Genomic DNA, 16,319 nt, shown 5'->3' with positions numbered 1-16,319 from the left:
GTGTGTGTGTGTGTGTGTGTGTGTGTGTGTGTGTGTGTAGCACACAGATAAGTATATGTATACACATATACATATTCTTGGCAAAGCATGAACTTCATTTATAGAGAATTTGCCTAGCAAACAGATCAAGGCATTTTCCTCCAGTAAAGGGAAAACACATCATAGCCCTTACAGCCACAAGACAGATGCCTTCTGATTCCTTGACCACTGAGAAAGTATGTACATTACTCAAGTCCCTTCATAGGTTGGGTTGGCTACTCAGTATGACTAACCATGGGGACAGATTTTTCACTAAGTGGCATTGCTTGTTCTTCTAATGGCCTTTTAGCTCACTCATCACAAGCCACATTAATTGTGCTGATGGTATGAAAATGCAGATGTATCACTTTTACAATACGTTTTGCTTGTCAACACCAAAAAACCAGGTGTGCTATCACAGTGGACCAAAACACCTGGTACACACTCTGGTTTCCCATAGGGAGATTTACTTTCTTGGTTGTTTGATGTGGGTTTTGTTTTTTGCTGGACAATATTCTGAACGATGTAGCAAGTTGAAGGGGGATGGGAATCATCATAAATGACAGCGTACTTGATTTACACCCTTGTGTAATGAAGATGACAGTGTCCTATCAGGAGGGGATATAGTACAGTAAGGGGCCATGGACATAGTGACATTGGTAGAAAAGTCACCCCGGACACAGGAAGTACCAGGTTAAAGCCAAACCAATCCCAGCTACCAGGTGCTGAGGAGCACTCCTGTAAACCCCATGGACTTTGGAGGACCAGAATATCAAGGTCATGATCATCTTTAGCAACTGATCCAATTTAATCTGAGCCACATGATACCCTGCTTCTGAGAACTTACAGGAAACCTCACATCCAAAATAATTTTTTTAATTTTTATATTAATTTCAGTTTATTCATTTTGTATCCCAGCTGTAGCAACCTCCTTCATCTCCTTCCATGCCCCTGTTCAAGTACACTGATAGGGGAAGTCCTCCTTTCCTTCCATCTGACCCTAGCCTATCAGGTCTCTTCAGGATTGGCTGCCTTGTTCCTCTGTGGCCTGGTAAGGCTGCTCCCCCCTCAGGAGGAAGTGATTAAAGAGCCAGCCACTGAGTTCATGTCAGAGACAGTCCCTGTTCCCAAGAAAATTTTTTAGTATCATTGTGAAGAAAGCAAGATGACCAGCCTCTGATTTCTGGCTGGCTTATAGAATCTGTAACTGAGTTGGGTCGAGGCATCACTATCACGGCAATGTTCAAGGATGGTTTTTACAACTGCAGCATCTTAAATACTGAAAAACACAAGTCACAAAATGGTATTTGCAAGGGATGTAACTTGATGGGCATGTTAGCACATACATATAATCCTAGTACTTGGGAGGCTGAGGGAGGAGGATCTGGAGGCTAGTCTAGAGTACAAACTGAGTTCCAGGCCATCCCCAGTTACATATGAAGAACCTGCCAAAACACAGAGACAGCCACCCAGACATCCTTAGGACATGTAGACAGTCAGGCAGACAGAGAGACAGATGGACAAGAAGAAAGAAGGAAAGGAAGAAAGGAAGTATGAGTGACAAAATGCACAAGAGAGAAAGAAATGGAAAACTTAAGAGAAAGAAAGGAAGAAAGAAAGAGAGAGAGAAAAAGAAAGAAAGAAAGAAGGAAAGAAAGAAAGAAGGAAGGAAAGAAAGGAAGGAAGGAAGGAAGAAAGAAGGAAGGAAAGAAAGAAAGAAAGAAAGAAAGAAAGAAAGAAAGAAAGAAAGAAAGAAAGAAAGAAAGAAAGAAAAAGTAAATTCAGTTCATCTAAATGATAGTACATCTACTTCTTAAACAGTTTTCATGCCAGTTCTGGTAACAAGGATGAGACAGTTATGATTTTACTAATGTACAATGAGTTCCCTGATTTCATATGGGATGTCTATATTCCTCAAGTAGTTTGAAAACTCTGAAATGTAGCTTCTAAATGTCAACAATAATAGTTGTTTGGAAGAATACTTTTGTGTTGTCTCAGTTACTTTCTGTTGGTGTGAAGACACCACTACCAAGGCAGCTCCTCGAAGAGCTTACCTGAGGCCTACAGTTTCAAAGAGTAGGTAGGGGCCATGGCCACCATGGTGTGTGCATGGCAGCAGAAACGCAGGTATCCCTTTGACCAGGTGCCGAAAGATTAAAGCTTGAGGCACAATCATGAAGCAACTGAGGATGGTATGGCAAGGGCCTTTGAAGCCTCAAAGCCCAGCCTCAGTGGCACATGTCCTCCAACAAGGCCACACTTCCTAACCCTTTCCAAACAGATTTAGCAACTGAGGATCAAGCATTTAAATATATGAATCTAACGAGGACATTCTTATACATGCTAACTTGTACTTGTACAGCCTGAGATAGGAAACCATCCTTTCTGTTTTGGTGATATCTTCACTTTCCATCTCATCTATAACAACTGATATACAGGCAAATAAAAGATTCACTCTGGAAGTAACTGAGTCACAGAATGGTGTCACAATGCCAGTGAGAATCTATTTTGAGACTTGGGTCCTGCTGACTTCAAAACAATGATTAGAGGAATGAACTGCTGTGCTGAAATGAGACCTTGGTAAGAGTGCTCAGAGTGCTTCCAAGTGGCAAAGACAGTCTTAAACAAGCCCACACAGCAAAGCAATTCTTTCTAGATATGCAATGGCAATTTATCTAATCAACACTCCTCCTAGTCATAAAGACTGGACTTTGTTATGCTCTTCATATGGCAGTGAACTTGAGGAGAAATTCTTGAATTAATTAAATGTGTGGACAAGGGTGAGAAAGATTTCAAGGGACAGTCAGATGCTGTTATGATGAGGGTCTCTGGACCCTATGGAAATTCCCCGGCCAAGGAATGTGCAGAGAAGATACGGCAATGACAATGCATGTTGTAATGGGAACTCTACAGGAGTGAGGTACCTACCTGGGCTGAGCAGATACTCTAATGGACGACTAGTGGATGAACGGGAAAGGAGGACAAAGAGCACAAAGGTCTCCCACACAGTTTTGTAATCCAGGAAAAGGCCGTGTAGGTTGATGTTGTTGGCAGAGAATAAACTATGGCAAAGGAAGGGGACAGAGGCAGAAAGCAAGGTGGGTTGAGCAGCTGTAGGAAAGGGAGTGCCAAACCAGTAGGTGGAAGGAATGGAGAGAGCACCTTAGAATCCCAGGTGGGGAGAAAAAGGATACTTGGAAGAAGAATGACAGGATACCAGGCTACACAGTAGGTGGAAAGAGAGTCTATAGGTTAATGGTTGGGGAAAAGGACACAGAAGCAACAAGGAAGAATGTCATCTGGGAATTCCACCACAACCGGCTCAACAAGAGACTCAAAGCCCTCTCATGTCCCTCTCAGAAGTTTTTGTTTGTTTGTTTGTTTGTTTGTTTGTTTGTTTGTTTTTCTGGATCATATGAAGAAACCAAGAATGATGTAAATGGCCTCTTAGTCGTTTCACTTCTGCTGCTCTGATAAAACACCAAAAGTGATAGTAACTCAGGGGTGAAAGTTTTATTTGGTGTACAGCTCCAGGTTTCCATCCCTTAAAGGCAGGAAATTCAAAGCATCTCACCTACAGTCAAGAGCACACAGAGAATAAGCACAGGGATCCTTGTGGCTTGCTTGCTTGCTATACTTGACTTTCTTTTACACATTCCAGATGCCTTGCCCAGGGAGTGGCACCACCTGCAATGGGTTGGGTCTTTTTAAATTCGCTAAAAATAAAGATTGTTAGTGAACAATCTGTAACCCCTACAGAGATACCACAACGTTATTTCAATAATTTCTCAGAAAGACTATTTGAAAGTCAATGAATTGAACTGCAAAAGAATTATACTGAGCAAGGTCACCCCACTCCCTAAGGACAAGTGCCACATGATTTCTCTCAGATGTAGGTCTTAGCTTCAAAATTTTTGTTTTGTATGCTTATCCTGGAGTGAATGTGAAAACTAAGAAACAAGAAAGAGGCTATCAGGTTGGGGGAAGTTGGCATAAATGGATGGGAAATAGTAGAACACTAGTAAAATCAAAGTAGAGAGCAGAAATCCTAGTGTCATGAAGCTTCAAGCAGTCTGTAGAGTGATGGAACGGGGAACGGAGGGCTCGGGGCAAGGGTTAACCAAGATGAGTTGGGCAGAAAGAAGCTCCCAGAGAACCTATGATCTTACACCCCAAGTAAAATATATAATAAGAGGAGGCAGTGGAACACATGTGATGAGTAAGAAAGTGAGGGGGATACCGGGGGATTAAAAGTTTAAGCGGAAATGGGGAAAGGGAGTAGGGTAAAGAAAGTGGAATTTTCTAAAAGGGAGGCTAAACAGGGACACTGCATGTGGGTGAACAGAATTTTCCCCAGATGCCATAGGTCATTAAACAAAAATCTCAGCAATGGACATGTTACCTCCCTATGGCCAGGGCAGCCCCAGAGGTGACCAGAACAATACAGGCTATTGCCACTGCTCCAAACCCTGTAGATGAGACACTACACACTTTTGTTGCTGGGCCTAGGGAAATCAGTCTTGAATGCAGCAGGAAACTCTTCCAGTTGGTTAATGTTCATAGGACACAGAAGGTGTTATGCTGGCTGTCATGAGAGACCAAGGCACGAGTGTTCCTACCCATAGATGGACCCTATACCATCTATACCATAGATGGTATAATAGTGGCCTGCTAGGCACGAGGAGCCAACTGGTGCCATAGTGGCAATGCTGTTCCCAGGGATAATCAGATGTTCTCCTGATTGGGTCTGAGGTCAGAATGTAAGAGCCAGATTACAGGCAGGAGCACTGTGAAATCCTGTCCCCTGGTGATGGCATGGCTGATGCACATGTGAACTCACAGTAGCTCTGGCTCCCTGCACAAGACCTGGACAAGATAAAGCCAGGGCAGAGTCTTGGGGGAGGGCGGGAGTTGTGACCTTACCTTTAACTAGGGAACTTTTGGCAGCCGACTTTTGCTGGAGAGGAAGAGTCACTTCTCTCTGGTAGATGGCCTTTGGTCAGTTACCTGTGACCCAGGGGATGACCCCCACGGCTCTTGATTTGCACTAACTGAACAGAAGGGATTAAATAGGACCATACATATATAATAGAAAGGAGGGTATAAAGATTGAAAGGGTATGTGTTGGGAGGGTATGTATCCAGGATAGAGTTTCAGGGAGAGGTTACAGGTGAATATGATCAAGACATATGGCATCCACACACTTCAAATAATACAAAGTAGGTTTGTGTGTATGTGTGTGTGTGTTTGTTTTTGGTTTGTTTTGTTTTGTTTTTTGAGACAGGGTTTCCCTGTGTAGCCTTGACTGTTTGGACTCGATTTGTAGACCAGGCTGGCCGTGAACTCACAGTAATCCCCTGCCTCTGCTTCCCAGAATGCTGGTATTACAGGAGTGTGCCACCAAGCCCAGCTACAAAATAGTATTAAAAAGAGACTCTCCCCTCAGGTTCTTCCATGTCCTGTCAGTCTACAGTTAAGCTAACCTGCACAGACCACAAACTGCCAGTACCAGAAAGAGAGAGAGGGAGGGAGAGAGAGAACAGCTTACCAAACATTCCATCAGACACCTGAACTTACTCTGCTGAACACAGTGGTTTGACAAAGAGCTATAGTCCCAACAGCTGGGGAGAATCAAGGCTACACAGAATTCTAGCTGAAATATAGGCCAGGCCCTTAACGTGATTTTCTCATTAGTCTTATTGTTCTTTCTTCCTTGGAACTTGTGCATAAAAATGTCAACTAGTTCCTTGTGATCAATAGCAGAGCAGAGGTCTGGGTTTGTGCTAGAAATCTACACACTTTCCTTACACTCTCCATGTTTTGTTTTACTCACTCATCAGGAAAACCCTGTGAAGCCATTGTTCTTTAGCAGGCATACAGACAAGTACAGGCTTTTGGTCTTTGCCTTTGGACTACCACTCTCTGGTGAAGAGAGCAGACTTGCATGCACAGGTCTAAGGGTGCTAACCTTGAAAAGAAAGGCCAGCATTCATACACGGGGGACTATATGCAACAGCAAATTCTGTGGGTCAAGAGCACCGAGTGTTTGATTGAAGTACATCTAGGACCTAGAGTCTAGGTACATTTTCTCCAAAACCTACCTGTGTTCCTGTCCCAGAGGAAGGAATGGCACATGTTGATAAGCCTCTTATCTCTTGATCAAGAAAGGTAAAAGCACTTGCTCATTGCCTGATGAGGTATGTCCAGAAAACCTTTGCAATGCTCCCTCCTCATTAATGCTACCATGCAAACCACGCTGTGCTACCCCATCTAGTTATTAGAGTGAAGACTGCTGAAGCTGAGATGCCAGCTCTTCAGTGCAGACATCACTAATGCTTTCCAAAGTGCTTTTACACAACCCCAGTTTGCTTTCAGTTTTTCCAGCAAGGATCAAGAAGAAAGCTCCAGCTAGTTCGTGCCCTGCTGCTCTGTTGTTCATGTTTATTTCTGTCCTAACCGTAGAAGGTGGGGTACCGTTCTTCCTCCCTGTTTGCATGTGGAGACATTTCTGGAACCCAGTTCCTCCCACCTGCTCCTAGGAAAGTCTCCTTGTTGACCCTACTCTGTGCTTATGTTGCACAGTAAAACCATGCTGAAGCAATCCTTAAAATCCTGCTCTGGCTCCAAAGCCACTGCAGCCAGCCAGCAAGGAGACTTCTATGAGTGCATCTGGGACAGCTTTCTTGCCATTGTGGGCATGGAAATGAATGCCTCCGTATGGGCAATGAGTCAGAAGGAGAGGCTATGTGGCCATAGTTCCTACCTCTATAGCGTGAGGGTCCTGGAAGGCCTGGCCCTTCTTACTCCTCTTCGAACAATGGGGGTGGTGGTTGTCTTCCTCATTGTCATCTCTCCTCCTTTTCCTGAAAACAGTTTTCAAAGGGAAAGGAAAAGCTTGCATGCAGCATCTGATCTTTTGGATGCTTAACTTGAAGCCCCAGGCCAATACCTAAATCTGGGGTCTTACCTAGGAAAGCACCAGGCAGCGCTGCTCTGACGACTTTTGCAGGCAGATGGCACTAGGCAGTGGAGAAAACACACCAAACAGGAGCTCTGGCTACACCTAAAACCCAATTTCCAGTTCCCCAAATCAGCATCTCATTTCCAACTTACTGTTTGTCACTAGAAACATATGGAATTTTATCATCAAAATTTAAAAGTCTACCTAACTAGACCTATTGTCTTCACCCACTGAAATGACAGTTCCGGATTATACGGATTTAAGCCCTGCCATGGGGCAATTCTCAATATATGTGCAGCTTCTAGTGCCTATTTCCTCTTATGTCCCTTTGGCCCATGGCTAAGAATACTGAACAGATAGTTTTTGTGTACTGTCAGGTCGTTCCTGTTGCTATAACAAGAAATATTATGCCTCTGTAGCTAGTTCACTTGACTGCCTACATGACACCATGGCTGAATACTCCGTTGTCTCAAAAGTGTTTTAATGTTTCATTCCATTATATCTTTCTCCCCGTTCCCACTTTCACAATTAATAAGTTAGTGCCATTTGACATTACTATTCCTGCATATTCTTCTTATGTTATCTGCATATTCATACTAGCTCTTTAATTAAAGACAATTGCTAATTGTTTTCAGACATATATTTGAGTTCACTTATTTTTCCCTAGTTTTCAATCTTGCTTTATTGTCTGAAAGAATACTTCCTAGTCAGATATCACATTTATTTTAAAGACTTTTTTTTTTGACACAGGGTTTCCTCTGTGTATCCTTGGACAACCTGGACTCACATTGTAGACCAGGCTGGCTTCAAACTCAAAGCAATCCACCTGCCTCTGCCTCTGTGGATCCTTGGACTACAGGTGTGCGCCACCACACCTAGCTCTTTAAAGACTTTTCAATTAAATTGTCTCTAAAAAATGAAGTTGAATATAAAAAGCAGATAGATAACATGTTGTTCACAGACACTATTGGCTGAATGTATTCCCTGGTACACTTCTAATTTTTCCGTATTTATCTCTTTACAATGAACTGAATTAAAGTCCAGAAAAATTTACTGAATCAGTAACAATGACAAACCTTTTTTCACTTATTATTTATTGTAAAAGTTTCTTTAGCAGAGCAATATTTCATGATGTTGAAAATAATGAAATACTTCAAGTTTCAAATAAAATTATCATGGTACAAATGTTATATGCATGAAATTATTCAGAGATTTGTTTAGTGTTATTTCATAAAAATAGCATGTGTGTGTATTTCATCATGTAGTTATGTAAAGCAGACCCACTTCATATAGTTTTAGCTGCACGTAGAATTTGAAAGACTTTGGAATATGATAAATTCTTTTTTTACAATATTTTGAAAAAAATATTTATTTTATATTCACTTTACATCCTGGTTGAAGCTCCATCCCACCTCACCTCCCAACTCCACCCTCCTTTCCTCTCCCTTTTCCCTCCCTTATTCCTCAGAAAAGGGGAACCCCCACTTCCTGTCCACACCAGCTCATCAAGTCACATCAAGACTGAGCATGTCCTCTTCCCCTGTGGCCTGGCAAGACAGTTCTGCCAGGTGAAACAGCTAAAAAAGCTGGCACCAATGTCCATTTCAAATGCAGTCCATGTTTCTTACTTGAGGGCCCACATGAGGCCTAAGCTGCCTATCGGCTATGCTTTGTAGGGTGGTCTGGATCCAGTCCATGCATGGTCCTTTGTTGATGCTTCAGCCTCAGTAAGCCCTGCTGGACCCTGGTTAGTTGGCTCTGTTGGTCTTCTTGTGGAGCTTCTGTCACTTGCAGGTCCTTTTCTCTTTTCTCCCAGTTTTCCACAAGACTCTCTAAGCATCACTCAATGTTTGGCTGTGAGTCTCAGCATGTCTTTTGAGGCTCTGCTGGGTAGTGTCTTAGAGGACAATTCTGTCAGGTTCTTGTCAGCAAGCTTAGGAGAGCATCGTTCAGAATGAAATCTACCAATAAATTTGTCCATTTCCTTTATACTACTCAGCAATCAAAAATGAGGAAATCATGAAACTTGCAGGCAAATGGTGGGATCTAGAAAAGATCATTCTGAGTGAGGTATCCCAGAAGGAGAAAGACACACATGGTATATACTCACTTATATAGACCTATAAGATATGATAAACATAATGAAATCTATACACCTAAAGAAGATAAACAAGAAAGAGGACCCAGAGTAAGATGATCAATCCTCACTTAGAAAGACTAATGGGAGGTGCTTTGGACATAGGAGAAAACAAGTAACAGGACAGGAGCCTACTGCAGAGGGCCTCTGAGAGACTCTACCTAGCAGTGTATCATAGCAGATAATAAAACTCACAACCAAACCTTTGGTAGAGTGCAGGGAATCATATGAAAGAAGGGGGAGTTAGTATGATGTGGAAAGGATAGGAGCTCCACAAGGACCAAATATATCTGGGCACAGGGGTCTTTTCTGAGACTGATACTCCACCAAGGACCATGTATGGATATAACCTAGAACCTCTGCATGGATGAAGCCTGTGGTAGCTCAGTAACCAATTGGTTTCCCATAGTAAGGGGAACAGGGACTATTTCTGACAGGAACTCAATGGCAGGCTCTTTGACCCCCCCCCCCCCAAGGGAGGAGCAGTCCTGCTAGGCCACAGAGGAGGACTTTGCAGCCAGTCCTCAAATACCTGATAAAACAGGGTCAGATGAAAGGGGAGGAGGTCCTCCCCAATCAGTGGACTTGGAAAGGGGCAGGGAGGAGATGAGGGAGGGAGGGTGGGGTTGGGAGGGAATGAGGGAGCGGGATACAGCTGGGATACTGAGTTAATAAAATGCAACTAATAATAAAAACTAAAATAAATTAATTTTAAAAAGAAAAAATAGATTTTCCAATTTTATGGAATACAGACTTTTGATTTTTTTTTTTTTTGTTTTCTCATTGTCTGTTGTTAAGTCTCCTTTTTCATTAATTTGAATACTCTCCCTCTGGTTTTAGTTAGATTTGCTAAGGGTTTGTCTATCTTGTTGATTTTCTCAAAGAACCAGCTTTTGGTTTCTTTGATTCTTTGTTTTGTCCTCTTTCTTTACAACTTGTTGATTTCAGCCCTGAGTGTCATTATTTCTTGTTGTGTACTTCTCTTGGGTACATTTGCTTCTTTCTGTTCTAGAGCTTTAGGTGTGCTGCTAAGTTATTAGTATGGAATCAATTTCTTTATGAAGGCACTTAGTGCTATGAACTTTCCTCTTAGCACTGCTTTCATTGTGTCCCATAAGTTTGGATATGTTGTGCTTTCATTTTCACTTAATATTAGAAAGTATTTCTTTCTTTATTTCCTCCCTGACCCAGTGGTCCTTGAGTAGAGAGTTGTGCAATTTCCATGAATTTGTAGGCTTTCTGTTGTTTCTGTTGTTGTTGAGTTCCAGCTTTAATCTATTGTGGTCTGATAAGATACAAGGGGTTATTTCAATTTTCTTATATCCGCTAAAGCTTACTGTGACCAAGTATATGGTAAGTTTTGGAGAAGGTTCCATGAGTTGCTGAGAAGAAGGTATATTCTTTTGTGTTTGGGTCAAATGTTCTGTAGATAACTCTTAGGTCCACTTGATTAATTATGCCTGTTTCTTTACTTCCGTGCTTAGTTTCTGTCTCGATTATCTGTCTGTTGGACTGAGTGGGGTGTTGAAGTCTCCCACTATTAATGTGTGGGTTTCAACTTGCGATTTAAGCATTAGTAATGTTTCTTTTACAAAAGAAGGACCACTTGCAGTTGAGGCATAGATTCAGAATGAAGATATTTTCTTGGTGGATTTTTCCTTTGATGATTATGAGGCATCCTTCCCCCTCTTTTTTGATTAAAATCTATTTTATTAAATACTAGGATGGCTATTCCAGCTTGCATATTGGGTCCATTTGCTTGGAAAAACTTTTTTTCCAGCCCTTTACTCTCAGGTAGTGTTTTATCTTTGTGGCTGAGGTTTGCTTCTTGTATGCAGCTAAATGTTCTGTTTATGGATCCATTTTAGTCTGTTAGTCTGTCTTTTTATTGGAAAGTTGAGGCTGCTGATGTTGATAGATACTAATTACCAGTGGTTGTTACTTTCTGTTATTTTGATGTTGATGATGGTAGTGTGTGTGTGTGTGTGTGTGTGTGTGTGTGTGTGTGTGTGTGTGTGTTTCCGTTCTTTTGGTTTTGCTGATGTGGGGTTATTTATTTCCTGAAGGAGTCTGGTAATTGGAATTCTGCCTCCTGGCCTTGTCAGATGGGGGTCTTATCCATAGTTCCATTTCTCAGAGAATGTCCGTGGTGGTCTCTGCAGGCGGGGTGCTCTGAGCCTGAGAAGTAGATAGCAAGCTCCCTGCAACCTTGGGAACCAGACAGCAAACCTTGAGTGTAACCTTGAGTGAATTCCTGCATACCTTGCCAGGTGGCACAGATGTGTTGCTACTGTGAAAAAAATTGCTTGTACCCTTTGCTTTATAAGTGTTGTTTGCACGTTCAGTAAACTGAGACTTGATCAGGAATCTGTCTTGCCTCCATTCTTCGTGTTCTCTGTCCCCCAATTTTCACTCCCTCTTTCAGGTGGACCCTGTTCGACTAGCCCACGGGACGGGTCAATTTCCTATGTTTTTCTGGGTGTATTTGGCCTCCTTGGGTTGGCGTTTTCCTTCTAGTATATTCTGTAGGGCTAGATTTGTTGATAGATGCTGTTTAAATTTGTTTTTGTTGTGAAATATTTTGTTTTCTCCCTCTATGATGATTAAAATTTTGCTGAGTATAGTACTCTGGACTGACATCTGTGGTTTCTTAGTGTCTGTAAGATATCTGTCCAGGCCCTTTCTGGCTTTTAGAGTTTCTGATGAGGAGTCAGGTGTAATTCTGATAGGTTTGCCTTTATATGTGACTTGGCCTTTTTTCCTTGAAGCTTTTAATATTTATCTTCATTCCATACATTTAGGGTTTAAATCATTATGTGAAGGAAAGATTTTCTTTTCTGGTCCAACCTATTTGGTGTTCTGTAATCTTTCTGTATGTTTATAGGCATCTCTTTAGGTTGGGGAAGTTTTCATCTATGATTTTGTTGAAAACCTTTTTCTGGGCTTTGGAGTTGGGAGTCTTCTCCTCCTTCTATTCCTATTATTCTTAAATTTGGTCTTTTCATGTTATCCCAGAGTTCTTGGATGTTTTGTGTTAGGAGCTTTTTAGATTTAACATTTTCTTTGACTGATGTATCACATCGTCTACAGTGGAGATTCTCTCTTTCATCTCTTGTATTCTACTGGTGATGCTCGTGTCTGTATTTCCTGTCCTCTTTCTTAGGTTTTCCATCTCCAGGATTGCCTCAGATTGTATTTTCTTTGTTGCTTCAAATTTTTAGGTCTTGAACAGTTTTGCTCATTTCCTTCTACTGTTTGATTGTAGTTTCCTGTATTTCCATACAGGACTTATTCAGTTCCTTTACCTACCCACAGCAGCCCTAGTTATCCTGGTACTCACTCTGTAGACCAGCCAGGCTGGCCTTGAACTCAGAGACTGGCCAGCTGTTGCCTCCCAAGGGCTGGAGTTAAAGGAGTGTGTCACCACTGCCACCATCACCACTCTGGCCAGTGTGCATTTGCAAAAGCTGTTTTATAGTAGCCCATAGTTACTATATCAGCACTCACAAGGCTGAGGATTGCAACAAAGTTTGAGGCACTTCTAGGCTACAGGGTACATTTTTTTGAAATTATTTTTTCTTTAGTTCTTTATTAATTACACTTTATTCACTTTGTATCTCCCCTGTGGTTCCCTCCCTCCTTCTATCCCAATAACTCCCTCCCTTCACCTTCTGCATGCATGCCCCTCTCCAAGTCCAGTGATAGGGGAGGTCTTCTTTTCCTTCCTTCTGATCCTAGTCAATTAGGTCTCATCAGGAGTGGCTGCATTGTCTTCTTCTGTGGCCTGGTAATGCTGCTTCCCCCTCAGGGGGAGGTAACTAAAGAGCAGGCCAATCAGTTCATGTCAGAGACAGTCCCTGTTCCTATTACAATGGAACTCACTTGGATACTGAACTGCCATGGGCTACATCTGTGCAGGGGTTCTAGGTTATCTCCATGAATACACATTGGTTGGAGTATCAGTCTTAGGAAAGACCACTGTGCTCAGGTTTTTTGGTTCTGTTACTCTCCTTGTGGAGTTCCTGTCCTCTCCAGATCTTACTGTTTCCCACTTCTTTCATAAAATTCCATGCACTCTGCCCAAAGGTTGCCCATAAGTCTCAGCATCTGCATTGATAGTCTGCAGGGCAGAGGCTTTCAGAGGTCTTCTGTGTCAGACTCCTGACTTGTTCCCTGTTTTCTCCTTCTTCTGATGTCCATCCTCTTTGCCTTTCTGGATAGGAATTGAGCATTTTAGGAAGAGTCCTCCCTCTTGATTAGTTTCTTTAGGTGTACAGATTTTAGTAGGTTTATCCTATATTATATGTCTATATGAGTGAGTATATACTGTGTGCATCTTTCTGATTCTGGGATAGCTCACTCAGGATGATCTTTTCCAGATCCCACCATTTACCTGCAAATTTCATGATTTCCTTGTTTTTTATTGTCGAGTAATATCCCATTGTGTAGATGTACCACAATTTCTGTATCCATTCCTTAGTTGAAGGGCTGGGTTGTTTCCAGCTTCTGGCTATTACAGATAAGGCTGCTACAAACATGTTTGAGCAAATGTCCTTGTTGTATACTTTAGCATCTTTTGGGTATATGCTTAAGAGTGGTATAGCTGGGTCTTGAGGAAGCGCTATTCCTAATTGTATGAGAAAGCACCAGATTGATTTCCAAAGTTGTTGTACAAGTTTTCATTCCCACCAGCAGCGGAGGAGGGTTCCCATTTCTCTACATCCTCTCCAGCATGTGTTGTCACTTGGGTTTTTATTATTTTTTAACTTTTATTAATTATACTTTATTCACTCTGTATCTTCCCATAAACTCCTCCCTCATCCCCTCCTAATTCCACCTTCCCTCCCCTTTCTTCACGTATGCCCCTCCCCAAGTCCACTGATAGGGGAGGTCCCCCTCTCCTTCCTTCTGATCTTAGTCTATCAGATCTCATCAGGAGTGGCTGCATTGTCATCTTCTGTGGCCTGGTAAGGCTGCTCCCCCTCAGGGGGAGGTGATCAAAATGCAGGCCAATCAGTTTATGTCAGAGGCAGTCCCTCTTCCCATTACTATGTAACCCACTTGAACATTAAACTGCCATGGGCTACATCTGTGCAGGGGTTCTAAGTTATCTTTATGTATGGTACTTGGTTGGAGTATGAGTCTCTGGAAAGACCCCTGTGTTCAAATTTTCTGTTTTTTTTTTATCTCCTTGTGGAGTTCCTTTCCTCTCCAGCTCTTACTATTTTCCATTTCTTTCATAAGATTCCATACACTTTGCCCAAAGTTGGCCATAAGTCTTAGCATCTGCTTTGATAGTCTGCAGGGCAGACCTTTTCAGAGGCGCTCTGTGGCAGTTTCCTAACTTGTTTCCTGCTTTCTTCTTCTTCTTCTGATGTCCCTCCTCTTTGCCTTTTGGGATGGGGATTGAGCATTTTAATCAGGGTCCTCCCTCTTGATTAGTTTCTTTAGATGTACAGATTTTAATAGGTTTAACCTATATTATATGTCTATATGAATGAGTATATACCATGTGTGTCTTTCTGATTCTGGGATACTTCACTCAGGATGATCCTTTCCAGATCCTACCATTTACCTGCAAATTTCATGATTTCCTTGCTTTTCATTGCTGAGTAATATTCCATTGTGTAGATGTACCACAATTTCTGTATCCATTCTTCAGTTGAGGGGCATCTAGGTTGTTTCCAGCTTCTAGCTATTACAGATAAGGCTGTTACAAACATGGTTGAGCAAATGTCTTTATTGTGTACTTGAGCCTCTTTTGGATATATGCCTAGGAGTGGTATAGCTGGATCTTGAGGAAGTGCTTTTCCTAGCTGTCTGAGAAAGCACCAGATTGATTTCCAGAGTGGTTGTACAAGTTTTCATTCCCACCAGCAGTGGAGGAGGGTTCCCTTTCTCCACAACCTCTCCAGCATGCGTTGTCTCTTGAGTTTTTGATCTTGGCCATTATGATGGGTGTAAGGTGAAATCTCAGGGTCATTTTGATGTGCATTTCCCTGATGGCTAATGAGGTTGTGCAGTTCTTTAAGTGTTTCTCTGACATTCAATATTCCTTTATCAAGAATTCTCTATTTAGCTCTGTACCTCATTTTTTAATTGGATTACTTGGTTTGTTGCTTTTCAGCTTCTTTTGTTCTTTATATGTTCTAGATATTAGCCCTCTGTCAGATATAGGGTTGGTGAAGATCCTTTCCCAATCTGTAGGCAGTTTTTTTTTATGACAGTGTCCTTTGCTTTACAGAAGCTTTTCAGTTTTATGAGGTCCCATTTATTGATTGTTGCTGTTAGAGCCTGTGCTGCTGGTGTTCAGGAAGTTGTCTCCTCTGCCAATGAGTTCAAGGATTTTCCCCCATTTTCCTTCTAACAGGTTTAGTGTGTCTGGTTTTATATTGAGGTCTTTAATCCATGTAGACTTTAGTTTTGTGCAGGGTGATAAGTACGGATCTATTTGCATTTTTCTACATGTAGACCTCCAGTTAGACCAGCACCATTTGTTGAAGATGTTTTGTTTTGTTTTGTTTTGTTTTGTTTTGTTTTTTTCCATTGAATGGTTATCCAAGAAGCAGAAAGACACACAGGGTATGTATTCACTCATAAGTGGATATTAGACATATAATATAGGATAAACATACTAAAATGTGTACACCTAATGAAACTGATCAAGAAGGAGGACTCTGGTTGAGATGCTCAGTCCCCATTCAGAAAGGCATTCAGAAAATCCCATTCAGAGGATGGACATCAGAAAAGGGAGAAAACAGGGAAAAGGACAGGAGCCTACCATAGAGGGCCTCTGAAAGGCTCTACCCTCCAGGGTATCAAAGCAGATGCTGAGACTTATAGCCAAACTTTGGGCAGATTTCAGGTAATCTTATGAAAGAAGGGGGAGATAGTAAGACCTGGAGAGTACAGGAGTTCCACAAGGAGAGCAACAGAACCAAAAAATCTGGGCACAGGAGTCTTTTATAAGACTGATACTCCAACCAAGGACCATGCATACAGATAACCTGCACAGATGTAGCCCATGGCAGTTCAGTGTCCTAGTGAGTTACGTAGTAATGGTAACAGGGACTGTCTCTGACATGAACTGATTGGCCTGCTCTTTGATCACTTCCCCCTGAGGGGGGGAACAGCGTTAACAGGCCACAGAGGAAGACAATGCAGGTATTCCTGATGAGACCTGATAAACTAGAATCAGAAGGA

General features: G+C 42.0%; 1 protein-coding gene across 7 annotated transcripts in view; it reads right to left on the bottom strand.

Annotated features, from left to right (window-relative positions):
• Positions 1-16,319, bottom strand: part of LOC129676543 (protein FAM156A/FAM156B-like) — a 95,349-nt gene that overhangs the window by 6,870 nt on the left and 72,160 nt on the right. For 5 of the 7 annotated variants that reach the window (XM_055606929.1, XM_055606931.1, XM_055606934.1 and 2 more), the window contains one exon: positions 6,782-6,881. The gene's annotated coding sequence lies outside the window, so the exon portion shown is untranslated. Of the gene's footprint in view, positions 1-6,781; positions 6,882-6,985; positions 7,062-16,319 lie in introns of those variants that run through there. The other 2 variants (XM_055606933.1, XM_055606935.1) reach the window with 2 other exon arrangements.

The sequence above is a fragment of the Psammomys obesus genome, unplaced genomic scaffold, assembly GCF_907164565.1.
Source record: "Psammomys obesus unplaced genomic scaffold, mPsaObe1.curated_primary_1811, whole genome shotgun sequence".
Lineage (NCBI taxonomy): Eukaryota > Metazoa > Chordata > Mammalia > Rodentia > Muridae > Psammomys > Psammomys obesus.
This window is presented reverse-complemented; position numbering and strand designations above follow the sequence as displayed.